The sequence below is a fragment of the Scyliorhinus torazame genome, chromosome 16 (assembly GCF_047496885.1).
Source record: "Scyliorhinus torazame isolate Kashiwa2021f chromosome 16, sScyTor2.1, whole genome shotgun sequence".
Classification (NCBI taxonomy): domain Eukaryota; kingdom Metazoa; phylum Chordata; class Chondrichthyes; order Carcharhiniformes; family Scyliorhinidae; genus Scyliorhinus; species Scyliorhinus torazame.
Genome location: NC_092722.1, coordinates 153,480,085 through 153,497,790, shown reverse-complemented (window position 1 = coordinate 153,497,790; position 17,706 = coordinate 153,480,085). Strand labels below are relative to the sequence as shown.

General features: G+C 45.9%; 1 protein-coding gene across 6 annotated transcripts in view; it reads right to left on the bottom strand.

Annotated features, from left to right (window-relative positions):
- fam53b (family with sequence similarity 53 member B) overlaps positions 1–10,747 on the bottom strand; it is a 159,642-nt gene extending 148,895 nt beyond the window's left edge. For 3 of the 6 annotated variants that reach the window (XM_072479260.1, XM_072479261.1, XM_072479257.1), the window contains exon 1: positions 10,218–10,490. The gene's annotated coding sequence lies outside the window, so the exon portion shown is untranslated. Of the gene's footprint in view, positions 1–10,217; positions 10,491–10,630 lie in introns of those variants that run through there. The other 3 variants (XM_072479256.1, XM_072479255.1, XM_072479258.1) reach the window with 3 other exon arrangements.
- Positions 10,748–17,706: the final 6,959 nt, after the last annotated feature.

The following is a 17,706-nucleotide window of genomic DNA, read 5'->3' as shown; positions in this document are numbered from 1 at the left end:
CCATGGCTTCCCGCCACTAACCGGCAGTTCCAGGCTATTAATTCTCCTCGCTTCCTAGCTCTGTTGTTGACCCCACATAGGGTTGCCAACTGTGATTGAATGTATTCCTGGAGATTTCATCACATGACTTGCCATCATGTTCCAGCCATTCATTTTTCAACATGCCCACCCTTGTGACAAGTGCCTTCCTGCGCCAATTGGAAAGCAAAAGGCCTCATTATGCGACTGAATAATGCGCGACTGTCAACTAAAGAGCCTTTTCCCTCCATTGGCAATATTTTCTGTCTCGCAGAGAGAAACATTCAAAGAAAATTTCAAAACTCTATCTTTCTGAGATAATTGCAAATAAAACAGCCATGTCCTTGAGATTGATCTTCAATTCCTGGTAACTCCAGGCCAACCAGGGAGGGTTGGCAACGCTAACCCTCATGCCAAATCTAGGGGATTGGGTTATCAGAACATTCAGAGCAGGGTTGTCACTGTATCAGTGCAACAGAGACTCCTGCCTCACTGAAGAGTCAGAGATTGCAGTATCACCCTGTCCCTCGGAGATTAAAATGTGAGGCCCGGATAGACCAAATAAAAGATAGCATTGCAAAATTTACATTTCCTCAAGCAGCCTGTGAGATCAATTAGCTATTTAATTATTCTTGGGGCATCTCCATGGTCTAGAAAGGGAACTATGCCACTCTCAGTATGTGTAGATCTCACTGGGTCCAGCAGTGGTGATTTAGGTGGAATTCCCAGGAAAGTCTAGGAATGCTCCCAAAGTCCTCCTTGACAGAAGGCCAAGCAGAAGAACTGCTCTTACCCTGGAAACAATACTGAGGAAGTCGAAACCCGGCCGATGTGGGGTCCATCTCAAATTGTAACCGTCCCCTCTTCCCCTGTATTGTTGTATCATCCATTACACTGGAACACCCTCTCCTGTAAGACGGCTGATCTTTCAAAATTTCCTTTGCTGCTTTTATCAATGCTATCCCCACCCACTTTCAAAATTAAAGTTCAAGAAAGCAACCTGCTCCTTGGCCAAAAGATTGTTTTTGTTCCAGCCACATCAAAGTATTTAAGATGTGTTTGTCAAAAAATAAAAATAAAAAATAAAATAAAATAAATCGCTCAATTTTTCTATCCCTTTGAGCTTCTACACTGTACTTACCCCAATGGCACATACGAGCTGATATTTCACTGCATGAGAAATCTTAGGTTCATACCAACACACATCACATTATGGAACCAGCACATATTTTGGTTAATATCCAAAATGTTTTACATGCCAGCAACATGATATCTGCACCAAAGCTTTATAGCCATAATATATAGAAACTTATGAAAAGGACATATGTCCTGGGGCATCGATAATGTGACACTGCAAGCTATTTTAGTAAAATGCATTAAGATACATCATAACCTCTACAGATTAAATCGTTTCCAGATGTCTAATGTTGTGAGGAGAGGTCTCATGCCTGAAATATTAACTGATCCTTTCTCTTTACAGTTGCAGTCTGGCCTGATGTGTAATTCCAATACTTTGTTCTTATTTCAAGTGTTTGCAGTTTATTTCTTTGTTGTTAGTGTAGTCATTATTTGTTAAGCACCTAATACTGATTCCACAAAAAGCCTTGCATAATCTGCAAATGAAAGAGAGCAGTTTATAAATGTAATAAGATATCATGGCTGCTTTACTTCAGTAATTCAGAGGTTTTCAAGTAATGGGGTCATGCTCAGCACGGCGCACACCTGCTCCCCAGCTTAACTGTTTCAGTCAACATGCTTGAAGAAACTTGGATCGGACAAACTCCCTCCCAGGAAAGCTTTTAAAACTACATTTTAGTCCCACCATGCTAGCAGCTGGTTGGATTTTACAGCCGCTACATCTATACACCAGGAGATTTTACAGGATGGTTGTAATAATTAGATTTTCTTGAAAACTGAAATTAACAGTAATGAGATTCTAAACTCTTGGTATCACACTAGTGATGTCAATGCACTCTCTGCCATGTATAAAGAAGACAATGAATCTTGTGATACAAAAGGTAATCAGTCCCGATAAAAAAGGCCTCTTTAATTTGTAGTGATTTTGTATTAAAACAGTTTATCCTGAATAATTTTCAAGAGGAAATCAGCTTTATATAGGAGAAAAGGCCATAAATTCTTAAATTCTTAGTAAACTAAAAGTGACAATACAAAATGTCCATTGGACATATGCTAAATGTTTACACAAAGAGGCCACATGGGTCTGATGGAAGATTTTGACTGCAGATTGCTCAGATCTAATGACGGACAAGTCATATTACTGTAGCATAAAGACCCAGATCCTATGAAATAGCAAACCTCAAGTTGCAACTTTAATCAACCACGGATCCTCATAATAAACACAGTTGTCACCTCTACTCCATCTCATTGCACAGTCAATGAAAACTTTACTGCACAACTTCACTACAGGAAAACCTGTAAACACATTTTACATCTATACATTAGAATATTTCTCAATACTGATTGCATCTCCGATTGATAATCCTTCTTTGTGAGCATTAAGATCGTTATGTTTTGGGCTTTTAACACTGAGAGCCATAATTACCTATTCTAAAGTCTCCCTGGCAATAAACCTATGCAGTGTGGCTGTTTAATAATAACAATCTTTATTGTCACAAGTAAGCTTACATTAACACTGCAATGAAGTTCCTGTGAAAAGCCCCTAGTCGCCACATTCCGGCACCTGTTCAAGTACACAGAGGGAGAATTCAGAATGTCCAATTCACCTAACAGCATGTCTTTCAGGATTTGTGGGAGGAAATCGGAGCACCCAGAGGAAATCAGGCAGACACAGGGAGAACATGCAGAGTGTTAAAGAGATGTCTACGTTGTTTTACTGGTACAAAGGTAGAAGATATTCATACATGGAGACAATTGCAGCAGCATCTGTGCTTATAGTGACTGCTGGTCTCCAAAGTCCCAGGAAGGTGTTCAAATGTCGGGTTGTAAATGGTGATACTGTAAACTGTAAATTTACAATTTAGACTTCAACTCTATTCTAAATAACAGTTACTAATAGTTACCAGTATTTCTACCTGGATACAAGCCCCAGATGATTCACATTGCCAGTGGAGATAGGCTTTTAGGTGGGGGGGGGGGGGGGGGGGATGTCCTTAGTAAGTCATTGACTGATCAGGTTGCCAGGCTTTCATAAAATATCACAATCTTACAGTCAAGTTAGTCTGCCAGGATCCGAGAGCGAGGAGTTGGAATCAAAATATCGCTATAGCTCTTGCTCAGACTGAAAATAACAAATTCATGAAGATTTAAAATGAGGCTGTAAGATTCACTGGACTGGAAAGGAAAACCCCCAGGGTTTCAAGGATACCAGACTTGGGGAGGAAAAGAATATAAGTAAATCCTTGGGAGCCAACAACCACTTTGAACTGGTTCTAGGATGATTGAATGTCTATCTCAGGAATAGTATAAAGTATATTGTGAAGTGGGAGTTTGGCTGTGTTAAAAGTAAAAAGGGAACGTTCTGTTTGGTAGCTTCAAGTTATCTACACAAATAATGTTTAGTCAATGTTTCTCTAGTTTTCTTGTTACAGCAAAAGCCTTAAAATGTGAAATCTCAGCATGTCGTTCAATCAGCTAGAAAAATAGCAGTTCTCAGTGTAGGGAAAGAGGTGTGTATGGGGCTACCCAATCTATGTACATTTGTGTCATCCAGTCTGATTACCTGTTCAACTAATGCTTTAAATTTGCGATTAATATTCAGAAATAAATTCCAAATTATAAAACAATGTTCACAGGAACTGCCACGAGCTCGCCCTTTATCACTGACAGATAAGAAATGCTAAAGGAGCAGTAAGTGTGATGTGGGCAAAGCATGTTCCAACCCTGCACCATATGGTTGTTTTCACAGAGAAAGTCCAGATTTTGCAAAGAATCAAGACATGCAGTTTTCAAATAAATCACTTTCAAAGCAACTGCTACTGTAATGTTCATGAAAACTCACAAATGGAAACTATTATGATTAAAAAGTGTTTACAGACGAACAATGTATATCGAAGCCAAAACACATTACTTCACAGATGTGTAATGTTAATGAGAGTACAATGTGCAGAGCTCCTCTCCCCGACATCCCCCATCCCGAAGAAAGGTTAGCCAACAATTGTATATGGCAACAGTGCCTATTGAAATGAAACCTTACTGCCTATTTGCATAGGACTTCAAACACTTAGAAAAAAAAACAATTGGGAATAGTAGCCTTTGTTCGACGCTTCTGAACTTAGACCAGAGCGCCACTTTAAAAATTAGCAAGCTTATCTGGAAAGCCAGAACCACCGGAGTAGAAATGACTCCCTTTTGTTTTCCCTCTCCTCCTGCTTGCTGATACAGAACCACAGGTAGGGGTTACACTCCAACATTCAGGAGCAGACATTCCAATCATTTTTTCTTCCATCCCAGGGAAACTGTAAACAAATAATGAGCCCTAATGGCTCCCAACTGGAATCAAGGGCCTCAGCACAAACTAGGAAATGCATCTGGAACCTTTCTGGTTTGTAGCCATCAGGATGAGGAAATGTTATTGTTTATATTGCAAAGCAGTTTTACCAGTACCAGGTCGTCATTGCATGTGATACGTATGCAGTGTTTAAAGATATTACTACCTATGCATTCTAAAGATCACAATTCAGGATTTGTTTTTGGATTTGCTGCTTTTTTTTTTAAACCAAGACTAAAATCTTTACCAATGACTGAGATAGTAATTAATAGACCAACAAAAGAAATGGCCTACATCACAGAATGGTAACAGCACATCAGGCAGCCATTCAGCCCATCATGTCTGTGTCGGTCCTACAAAGGAGCAATTCATAAGCAAATGGCACTTGCCAACTCTTTGGCAACCTTGATCAAAGATAGGTGCTTGTATAGCAGATGCTGGTCTTTTCCTTTTGTGACAGCTATGGGGCGGGCTTTAACTAAATGGGAACAAAGCCCCAGAGTGAGCGCCTTTAACCGCATGCTTCCTAACACTCGCAGCGCCGGAGAAAACAATGCTACAAAATGGCACCTGGGTTAGATAGGGGGCCTCGGTGGGGAATGCGCGGCTAAGGCCGCACATAACCCAATTTGTGCACCAAGGAGCTCTGCTCAGTGTAGCGAGAGATCCGAGTATCATTTTTAAATGGTGTCCTGATCTCTGGAGCCCCTGACGTGATCCCCATCCTCCCCCAAACCCCAATGCACCTTGGCAGTGCCAACCTGGCACCCTGGTAATGCACCTACCGGCATCACCTGGGCACCTTGGGAGTGCCAGGCATGCACCTGGGGGCCTCCGATCCCCTGGGAGACCCCCTCATGTGCAGTTCCATCTGGTCGCCATTTGTGGAGACCAGTATTGAACAGCGCTCACCCGATGTGAAGGGGATAGATCTTGATGTCTCGCAGATCTGCCCAAAAGTGGTCCCACCCACAATGGATGAGATTTACATTACAACATCTTGCGAGATCGCATTAGATTCCACAATGTGTCGTGAGTCAGGTAGTTCCCGAGAGCAGGGTCTCCTAGCTTCTATCGGCCACACTGCGCTGGGGCGAGCTGCTTCGAGTGCAGCATGGCCATTCGATCGCACCATGGTCTACTGCCCACTTGAGAGTGGCAAATATCACCTCTGACAAAACAGGTGCCAGTTGGCTTCATTACCAATTTATCGAAGACTTGACATAGTCATTGTCAATGACATACTAAATAAGGTGTGAAAAGCATGACTAAATTCCTTTCAGCAACCAAAAGAACACACACAGTCCCATTGCCAACAGCTGCACATTTTATTTCTGAGTTCCCTCCAGGTGATCTAATCAAAATGGCTGCCCTTTACTTTTATAGTATTGTTGAGCAAGAAGTTGTTTTAAAGTTAGTAATTCAAAAATATTTGCATCTTTCAAGACAACTTTCAACAGATTTCCACAATTCTCCAGCAAGTGGGGGAGCTACACTTTAATATTCGGGAATTCCCTTGAGATATGTAAAAGTTATGCAAATATGCATTACTTTTGTAGAAAAAAAGTGACTTATGAACATTGTCAACTGATGCATTATGAAATAAAAGCAATTCAGACAATGCTCTCTCTCATTTAATTTTGTTCATCACCCAAGACAACCCCATTCTTCTATGTGTAACCTAAACTAGCACAATCACACTACTAGCTAAAAGTAGACTCAGCTACTGGTTCCATTACACAATAGTTATAATTCACTTTGAGTTATTACTACTTATTGTTCCAAAAAATGCAGGCTGAACTGGGAGGACAAAGACCTGCACAGGGGCGGCATAGTGGCAAAGTGATTAGCTCTGCTGCCTCACAGCGCCAGGGATCTGTGCTCAATTTCAGCCTGGGGTGAATGTCTGGGTGGAGTTTGCACATTCTCCCCGTGTCTCCTTGGGTTTCCTCGGGTGCTCCAGATTCCCCTCACAGAGCAAAGATGTGCAGGTTAGGTGGACGGGCCATGCTAAATTGCCCCTAAGTGTCCAGGGATGTGCAGGTTAAGTGGGTTATGGGGTTGCAGATATAGTGCAGGAGCCTGATCAGGGTGCTCTTTCAAAGAATTGGTGCAGACTCGAGAGGCTGACTGGCCTCTTTCTGCACTGTAGGGATTCTATTCTATTCTTCTGCATTGATGGAGGTGCCTTAGAATCCCTACAGTGCAGAAGGAGGCCAATCGAGTCTTCGAATGAGCACTCTGCCCATTTAAGAGTATCTGCCCCGCCTTATCCCCGTAATCCCATATCTTAACCTGCACATCCCTGGACATTAAGGGACAATTTAGCATTGCCAATCCACTTAACCTGCGCATCTTTGGACAGTGGGAGGAAACCGGAGCACCCAGAGGAAACCCACGCAGACACGGGGAGAAATGTGCAAACTTCACACAGACAGTGACCCGAGGCTGGAATTGAACCCAGGTCCCTGGTTCTGTGAGGTAGCAGTGCTAACCACTGTGCCACCATGCCACCTTCTTCAGATGAGATGCTAAACCGAGGTGCTCTCTGCTTTCTCAGGTAGGCAGAAAAGATTCCTTGCCACTATTCAAAGATGTGGAGGTGCCAGTGTTGGACTGGGGCGAGCACAGTAAGAAGTCTTACATCACCAGGTTAATTGGTGGTACATTGGCGAGACCATGCAGATGCTGCAACAACGGATGAACAGACATCGCACGACAATCGCCAGGCAGGAACGTTCCCTTCCAGTCGGGGAACACTTCAGCAGTCAAGGGAATTCAGCCTCTGATCTTCGGGTAAGTGTTCTCCAAGGCGGCCTTCAGGATGCGCGATAACGCAGAATTGCCGAGCAGAAACTTATAGCCAAGTTCTGCACACATGAGTATGGCCTCAACCGGGACCTTGGATTCATTCGCATTACATTCACCCCCCACCATTTGGCCTGGGCTTGCAAAATCCTACATACTGTCCTGGCTTGAGACAATTCACACCTCTTTAACCTGTGATTGTCACGCTCTCCAGTAGCTCCGTCTGGACCTGTAAAACTTAATTACCTGCAAAGACTCGCATTCAAAGTATCATATTGCATCTTTGACTTTGTCTATATATATGTTTCTGGAACCCACCTTTTCATTCACCGGAGGAAGGAGCAATGCTCCGAAAGCTAATGATTCAAAACAAACCTGTTGGACTTTAACCTGGTGTTGTAAGACTTCTGACTGTTCAAAGACAAATAGGTTAGTTTTCTCTGTGTCCTGACCAATATCCATCCCTTAAACAACATCACTAAAAAAACAGATTATCTAGTCACTTATCTCATTGATGGTCAGGGCACTTCCCTATGTGCAATTGGTAATTGTGGCTAAACTTCAAAAATGTTTCACCATCTGTGAAGTAGGTTGGCACAATCAGAGGTCATGAAAGGCACTATACCAATGCAAGTTATTCTTAAAAAATATTTCTTGAAGAATCTTGGAATGTTTTACTAAATTTAAACGGTGCTATATAAATGAAGTTGACTGCAGAAAACAAAAATCGGAGTTCCAGCATCTCACGGACTTTTAGCTGAAGGGAAGGAAGCAGAAATTGAGTAAGTACAACCACTAGAAATGTCAGTGTGAGCGATTGGCACTGGGAGCAATCTAAGATGAAACACCAGGAAGGAATAAATCAGGTTGGACAACATCAGAAACTGGACAGACGGAGGAATGACAGTGGTGCACAGAATTTCAGTGAACACAGAGAGAGCCAAGTTTGGATGGATATAAATGAAGGTTCTTGCTGTTAGAAATTAGCTGAGGTTTGATGCTACACGACAAAGTAATGTATCAGCTTACTCAGTCGATAGCACTCTTGCTCCTGACTCAGATGTTCTGGGTTCAGGCCCCATTCAAATATTTGAGCCCATAATCTAGGTTTATGCATCAGTATAGTACGGAAGGAAGGCTGCAATGTTGCTGGTGATATGAGATGTTAAGCAACATTTTTTTCCAATCAAAGAAGGCAGTTCACCTCATCTCCTGGCCAACATTCCTCCCTCAACCAATGCTGCCAAAAATGTTTGCCCATAAAACAGTGATCCATCTACTTTGAAAGTAATCCATTGGCTATAGAGCTTGGGACATGAAGAAGAGACAAACTGTGCTGTATATATACACACAAGTCAGATATATCCAAATGGGAATATTGTTATAGAGTGAAGCACTTACAGGTAAAAGTTTCATCATCATTGGATAATGAATTTCAAGATCTAATTGTTGAATTATATATCCCCCAGCCCTCTCCTTAAACTTACAAAAAGTTAGACTTTTTAAAGAGTACTTTCAGCGTGGATCATCTCTGGGAATAACAATACCCAATTATATCTGCTAGCTCTATAGACATTTTTCATATTTTTCATTTTTCTGCAAATCCTAATGGGAAAAAAGTGCTAAGCTAACAGGCCATGACATAATGCTTTTCATTGGAACATGTCAGACATTGAAAAATATGGAGAATCTAGAGGAGAAAGTAGAACTTTAACAAATGAACTGTGAGTGGTGAGTGACAACAATAGAGTACATCTCATATTAGAAACAATGCGTTACAAAGTCTCCACTCTGCACACACACATACTGCTGCCAGCTGCCTTCACAAAGGCGTCCAAATGTACTTACTGTACAGAGCCTCTCTATGTGACACCAATCTCAAACCTCAAAATACGTTACACATTCCATCCTCCCAACTAGAAACAGTTGCGTATTGTGATACTAGCCTGTACAGGGAGGAATATATTACAGTATCTGATCTTGGCACCAAGTCATGCTTTCATTTGTCAACACAGTTTAAAAGCAGCATAATTTGTACTTTGTCTCATGACATCAAGTAACCCAATCAACTCTTCAAAATAAATTTCAGAACATCAGCAAATATGGCAAAGTCTACATTTTATACGCTTGTAAAAGCTACCTATGCAAAGCAAAGATGCATAAAATTGACTGCGTAGTTATAATTACTTTAAACTGCGAGCGTATTCTTTCTATAGAGCAAAGTAATGCTGATCGGTGTCCACCCAGATAGGGTATGAATGGAAGATGGCACAAGAATGATCTATACAACTGCTTGGTAGACGCTATTCTTGCTTCCATCACCGTGACTGCAAACCTGGTTTCACCTCCCCCTCACCCCAGCAAACAAAATCAAACTTTAAGGAGTTTCCCTTGAACACAATCTTGACTGTGCAAACGTGACAGCGAGAGACTAACAGCGGGAGGAAAGGTCCCCGGGATAACTGACGGGCCGGTTCCCAAACAATTTGACGTCCAGCCGGGGAGGTTGGGGGGGGGGGGGGGGGGAGTGTTGGGGGTACGCCTTTCCTTTGGCGACACTGTTAAAGGGCAGACCTGTGGATCGATCGAGCCCTCGCCATGTGCAACCGTTAGCATCGCGCTGGCAAAAAAAACCACTGAACGGGCTACAAAGGAATCGAGCAGTCCCCAAAAGCAGGCACTCCAACCAAATCCGAGACTCCCACTCAAAATAAATCCCAGCAGATAAACAGACTTCCCCTCCCTCCCTCAAACTCCGCGGCAAGATTGCGGAGAAACATAAATCGAAAACTATGGAACAATAGGTTCGCGGCTTTATAAAATATAGGTGAGCCCTTTGCTCGTTCTCAGATATATTTATTTAAATATTACTTTTGACACGGGCTGGATATGAAACTATTGTACAGTCACATGAAAATAATACCCACAGGATCACCCATCCTTCAGGGTGAAGAGGATGCGACGTGCTGGATCTGTTTATATTTATATATATATATTATATATAAGAAATATATTTTACTCCAACGTTATTTCTTCAAATTAAGATTTCAGCTCCTTTGAGTGTGCATTTTTTTCTCTCTCTCACAATTCGCCGTGGTGGTGCGATGTTAAAGACATGTTGGCTCCAGCAGGGAGGTTTCAGCTGCTAATTCACACTGCTCCTGGCTGCCCTGGGCTGCCTGGGCGCTGTCACTAACTCAGGATCAGGAGCTGGACGCTCCACATTGTAACAATATGCAGCCGCACGCTCCACTCGGCGAGCCAGAGGGGGGAGGAACTACCCACCCCAGCCCCCCTTCCCTTGCATCCCCCCTCGTCCGCTCTAATGGCAAATACCTGGGATAAGCCTCTCTCTTGCACTCTGCCGCCACGCAATCCGCAGTCTTCCCTTGGCTCCGACCTCTCCTCCGCTCCTCTCTGAACTCCGCCGCCCCCCCCTCTCTCTTCCTCCTGATGTGGAGCCGTCCACTCACTACAACTAATCAGCTGAAATTGCAAAGGGAAGTAGCCTTGTCACTTCCTGGACAGTCTGTGTTGTTGGGACTCTGTTGTTTTTCTTTTAAGGGGAGGGAAAAGATGTTGTCTCCCTGACCAACCATGTGCAAAGTACGACCGTTTTTTTTAGAAATACATGAAATGTCAGCTTTATAAAAATGATTCCTTTTCTGATAAAAACCCTCCCCCCAAGACTTTGACTCAGACTGAATATTTGGTGCTGTCGCGATGATCATGCTAGGTGGCGCAGTGACCCAAGTGTGAGCAATTTCCCTGTGCTACAATCAGGAGAATTGGCTTTTAAAAAGGGGGCATTTAGCTGCATGAGGGACTCGGCAGCTACATGTTTACGTTGCAGTGTGGATTTCTTTTATATTAGAGTATAGATTTACATAGAACATACAGTGCAGAAGGAGGCCATTCGGCCCATCGAGTCTGCACCGACCCACATTAATCCCTCACTTCCACCTTATCCCCGCAACCCAATAACCCCTCCCAACCCTTATGGACACTACGGGTAATTTAGCATGGCCAATCCACCTAACCTGCACGTCTTTGGACTGTGGGAGGAAACCGGAGCACCCGGAGGAAACCCACGCGGACACGGGGAGAACGTGCAAACTCCGCACAGACAGTGACCCAGCAGGGAATCGAACCTGGGACCCTGGCGCTGTGAAGCCACAGTGCTAATCACTTGTGCTACCGTGCTGCCCAAGACGTGACAGTTATGAAGCCCAACCCCAGCATGTATTCTTCGCTCAGAAACATATTTTGAAAGCAATAGAATAAAACGTCACGTTTGATAATTTAAAAAGCGGGGGGTGGGGGGGCTCTGTAGAATGCTGACCCGATGGCGATGGTAATTCGCCACAAAGAGGTGCTGCTGAACTATACAGAACAGGGAATTGGCCCCAGTTTTGATTTCTGTCCTCAACTACGCTTTAGGAGTGACCACGACTGCCAGCCATAATGAGAATGCTAAAAATGCCCCCTTTCATTTGAGTTCTTCATATCTTACTATTCTGTGTGCATTGTTTTTACACTACTTAGGAGAGGTGACCAAAAGCATTCAAAATGTCGAGGAAACTTTTAAAGGCAGAGAGGTTAGGAGATCATGCTGTATAGCCAGGGGAACTGAAGACTGCCACTTACAGGAAGGTGGTGAAACGGCCAGATTTGTAATGATGGGATGAGAAGCTAGCATATGCATTGAGAAAGGGAGACATCGAACCAAGAGGACCATGACGTGGACCACGGAGAGGAACGGCAATAGAGGACAGAATAGGTAATATTGACTGCAAAAAAACGCCAGGAGCATAAGGAAGGACCACAATTGTTAACGCTGAGTGTGTGAATGATAGCTGTTACAAATGGAGCTTTTCTGTAGATCCTTCAGAACGATCAGACTCACTTAATTCAATCAGTAGAACTGATCTTTGTGGAGTGTCATGAAATAAAGAAAATGTCGCACTTGCCCATATCCACGGATTGACTTTCTCAGGGGCAGTTCCACAGGCACCAGGAGCTTTGTTTGTACTTTGCCCAACTAACTAATGGCCATGTATAAATGTAAACAATTGGCTATGGGGGTGGGGGTTGGATTACAGCTGCACTTGATCCTGTCTCCCAAACTTTGGAAGAGGGTCATTTGATATAAATAAGGAATAGGAATCCCAATAACTTTACCTTCTTTTACCCCTGGTGTACTGGGGTCATTATTAGTTCTCCTAGGGCCCTCCAACAAGCTGATATCAGTAACTTAGTGCAAAAAAGGGGTTACAACCAGCACTTCCAGATTCGTGTAGCTAGCGCAGTGCAGTTACCAAGTGAGCCACTGATGCATGTTTCTACAGATTGAGCATCCCTTATTCGAAATTCGAAAGCTCTGAAATTGCACTTTATTTCGGACGCCGAAATCATGTTTCTAGTTTTTAAAAATAACGATGTTCACCGGAGATCCGCTAGCTATGCGACGTTTCACAACTATACCTAGAAAGGTATTCCAAAATCCGAAAAATTCCAAAATCTGAGACACTCTCGGCTCCAAGCATTTAAAATAAATAATGCTCAACCTGTCTTTCTATAGGGTTGGAAAGCTCAATCTTATTGTTACTTCAAACAGCAACTTGCAAAGAAAAAAAATCATAGTTTCGAGCAATGATACAGTTTAGAAGTATCACAAATAGTGTTTTCAGCTCAATGGTTTCAGGTGATTTATGTTTTTTAAATCTAGTGACACTTTCTGAAACCATTAATATCATTCACATATAGACAATGAATAAAGGCTTTCCTCGTTGTTTCCAGAGCAACAATGCCCATTTATCCGACTGATGATTTCCAGTGATCATAGGCTGTGGTAGTGTGTGTAGAGGTATTACGGTACCTAGTAATGCTGGTACACCATTGGCAGATATTGTATGTTTCCCATTGGTCAAGCTGTATGGTAGCTCCGCCCTGCAAGGCGGGGTATATCAGCCCGTGCCGCCCCAGCAGCCTTCTTTCTGTACCCGAGTTGCTGGGGAAAACATCTAGCTTATTAAAGCCTTCAGTTGGACTACAACCTCGCTTTAGTAGTCATTGATCGTGTATCAATTTAATAAGCTAGATTTAAAAAGATGGAGCTCCGAATCAAGCCGGAGTGTCTGCAACTCAGCCCCCACGCGGCAAACTCAGCAGCAACCTTCAAGCACAGGCTGGCGTGTTTCAACGGATATCTCGGAACGGCCGAAAACACACCCACGGGAGAACAGAAATTGCAAGTCCTGCACTCAAGGGTGAGCACAGAAATTTACACCCTCATCGAGGACGTGGAAGACTTCAATGCAGCAATGGAGCTGCTAAAAGGACATTATATTCGCCCGGTAAACCAGGTCTACGCCCAACATCTGCTAGCGATGATGCGACAAATCCCTGGGGAATCGCTGGAAGAATTACACCGTGCGCTCCTGGTGTTGGGGTGAAACTGCAGCTGCCCGCATGTTTTGGCGAGCGACAACACAGAACTTTTGATCCGGGTCGCTTTCGTTGCAGGTATGCTGTCCTCCCAAATCCACCAGTGATTGCTGGAGAAAGACACCCTAGGCCTCAAGGAGCCACGGGCCCTTGCCGGCTCGCTGGATGTGGCCTCCCGAAACGCCCACACTTACGTCCCCGACCCTGCGGCAGCCCCTGCTGCTATATTTGCGGCAGGCCAAGCACCCCCGGCAGCGCAGTCTGGCCCACGCATCCACCTGCAAGGGATGCGGTAAAAAGGGCCACTTCGTGGTGGTATGCCAGGCCTGGACGGTCGCTGCAGTCTCCAGTGGCGAATGCGAACCGCCATCTTGTCCCGTGGACACCACGGGTGAAGGATGGGCGCCGCCATTTTGTGCACCCCCAGCCATGTGCGACCAATGGGCGCCGCCATCTTGGATCGACTCCCAGGACCCCAGCTCGGCTGACCACACACCGCCCGAAGAGAACATTCAACTGCTGCCGCGATTAGCCTCGGTGACCCTGGACCAGTCCTGGACTCGAACACTCTCAACTGCCACAACAACGGTACTAATCAACGGGCACGAGACGTCCTGCTTAATCGACTCTGGGAGCACAGAGAGCTTCATACACCCCGACACAGTAAGGCGCTGTTCTCTCCCCCGTCCACCCCATTAATCAAAAAATCTCCCTGACTTCCGGTTCCCATTCAGTAGAGATAAAGGGGAATTGTGTAGCAAACCTCACGGTCCAGGGAAGGGAGTTTAAAAATTACCGGCTCTACGTCCTTCCCCACATCTGCACGGCCACACTCCTAGGGTTAGACTGCCAGTGCAACCTCCAAAGTCTAACTTTCAAATTCGGCGGCCCTATACCCCCTCTCACTGTCTGCAGCGTCACGACCCTCAAGGTCGATCCGCCTTCCCTGTTTGCGAAAGTCACCCCGGATTGCAAACCCGTCGCCACCAGGAGCAGACGGTACAGTGCCCAGGATCGGATCTTTATTAGGCCAGAGGTCAAACGGCTACTGAGGGAAGGAGTCATTGAAGCTAGCAACAGTCCCTGGAGAGTAGTAATCCCAGAGTCAATTAAGCAGGACGTCTTGTGCCCGTTGATTAGTACCGTTGTTGTGGCAGTTGAGAGTGTTCGAGGCCAGGACTGGTCCAGGGTCACCAAAGTCAAGTAGTGGTGGTAAAGACCGGGGAGAAGCATAGGACGGTCATCGACGACAGTCAGACCATCAACAGGTTTAAGCAGCTGGACGCGTACTCTCTCCCCCGCATATCCGACCTGGTAAACAGGATCGCACATTACAAGGTCTTCTCCAGGTGGATCTTAAGGCCGCCTACCACCAGCTCCCTATCCGCACTAGTGGCCACAAGTACACTGCCTTCGAGGCAGATGGGCGGCTCCATCACTTCTTAAGGGTTGCCTTCAGTGTCACTAACGTGGTCTCAGTCTTCCAGCGCGAGATGGACCGAATGGTTGACCGGTACGGTTTACAGGCAACATTCCCGTATCTCGATAATGTCACCATCGACGGCCACGACCAGCAGGACCACGACACCAACCTCCGAAAATTCCTCCAGACCGCAAAGATCCTTAACCTTACATATAACAAGGATAAATGCGTGTTTAGCACCGACCGCCTAGCCATCCTCGGCTATGTAGTGCGAAATGGAGTTATATGCCCCGACCCTGAACGCATGCGCCCCCTTATGGAGTTCCCCCTCCCTCACTGCTCCAAGGCCCTAAAGTGCTGCCTAGGGCTTTTCTCTTTGCGGACAAGGCCCATCCCCTGATCCAATCCACAGTTTTTCCCCTGTCGATAGAGGCCCGCCAGGCCTTCAGCCGCATCAATGCAGACATTGCAAAGGCCATGATGCACGCCATCGACGAGTCCTTCCCCTTCCAGGTCGAGAGCAACACGTCTGACGTAGCTCTGGCGACGACCCTCAACCAAGCGGGCAGACCCGTGGCCTTCTTCTCACGTACCCTCCATGCTTCCAAAATCCGCCACTCCTCAGTCGAAAAGGAGTCCCAGGCCATAGTAGAAGCAGTGCGACATTGGTGGCATTACCTGGCCGGCAGGAGATTCACTCTCCTCACTGGCCAACGGTCGGTCGCCTTCATGTTCGATAATGCACAGCGGGGCAAGATAAAAAACGATAAGATCTTGCGGTGGAGGATCGAACTCTCCACCTATAACTATGAGATCTTGTATTGTCCCGGGAAGCTAAACAAGCCTCCTGATGCCCTGTCCCGCGGCACATATGCCAACACACAAGTGGACCGCCTCCGAACCCTCCACGAGGACCTCTGCCACCCAGGGGTCACTCGTTTTTTCCACTTTATCAAGACCCGCAACCTGCCCTACTCCATCGAGGAGGTCAGGACAGCCACCAGGAATTGCCAAATCTGCACGGAGTGCAAACCGTACTTCTACAGGCCAGAGAAAGAGCACCTGATAAAGTCTTCCCGTCCCTTTGAATGCCTCAATATGGACTTCAATGGCCACCCCCCCCCCCCCCCCTCCACCGACCGCAACACGTATTTCCTGAACGTGATTGACGAGTACACCCGGTTCCCATTCGCCATCCCCTGCCCCGACATGACCGTAACCACCGTCATCAAGGCCCTCCATAGTGTCTTTACGCTGTTCGGGTTCCCCGCTTACATACATAGTGATAGGGGGTCCTCCTTTATGAGCGACGAACTGCGTCAATTCCTGCTCAGCAAGGGCATTGCCTCGAGCAGGACGACCAGATACAACCCCTGGGGTAATGGACATGTAGAGAGGGAGAACGGAACGGTCTGGAAGACCATCCCACTGGCCCTACGGTCCAGGAATCTCCCAGTCTCCCCCTGGCAGGAGGTCCTCCCGGATGCCCTCCACTCCATCCGGTCACTGCTTTGTACCACGACCAACCAAACACCTCACGAATGTCTCCTTGTCTTCCCCAGGAAGTCCTCCTCTGGGACCTCGCTCCCGACCTGGCTGGCAGCTCCCAGACCCATCTTGCTCCGAAAACACGCACAAGTCGGATCCATTGGTCAAGGGGGTCCATCTTCTCCATGCTAACCCCCAGTACGCCTACGTGGCGTACCCCGACCAGCAGAGGGCAGTAGAGCGGAGCTGCTGATTGGCTGTTGCCGGGGAAAATTGCATACGTCCGTGTGCTCATCCTAACTTGAAGGTGTATCTCAGCAAGAGACCCTAGCTGTTCAATTGAAGACAATCATCCAGCAGAGGGCAGTAGAGCGGAGCTGCTGATTGGCTGTTGTGGGGTAAATTTGCATACATCCGTGTGCTCACCCGAACTTGAAGGTGTACCTCAGCAAGAGACCCTAGCTGTTCAAGTGAAGACAAGCATCCAGCAGAGGGCAGTAGAGTGGAGCTGCTGATTGGCGGTTGCAGGGAAAATTTGCATACGTCCGTGTGCTCACCCTAACTTGAAGGTGGTTTGTGGAGGAGCTGTTGTCAAGTGACACTTAAACCCAAAACACTTCTTTAATGTTTCCCTCCCTACCCCCTCCTCTAACCAAAAAAACAACCGCTGTTAACATCGAGAGGAAGGTTCAAGGGCAGGTAGAAGTCGAAAGAAGTTGAACCATGACGTCACAGCCTGCAGGTAAGGGACTGACTGGTAAGTAGTTTTTCTTTTCTTTTCCCTCAGGTGTTATCGTGCAGGGCGCAGAGGTTGCCAAGTGAGTGCTTGCTGAGAAGGGGAGTGAATAACAGGTAAGCTCTTTCTTTTTCTTTTTTTATCTAGAGGGGATGGCAGGGAAGGTAGTGCAATGTTCCTCCTGCAGAATGTTTGAGGTGAGGGACGCCGTCAGTGTCCCTGTTGATTTCATCTGTGGGACGTGCACCCATCTCCAGCTCCTCAGAAACCGCGTTAGGGAACTGGAGCTGGAGCTGGGTGAACTTTGGATCATTCGGG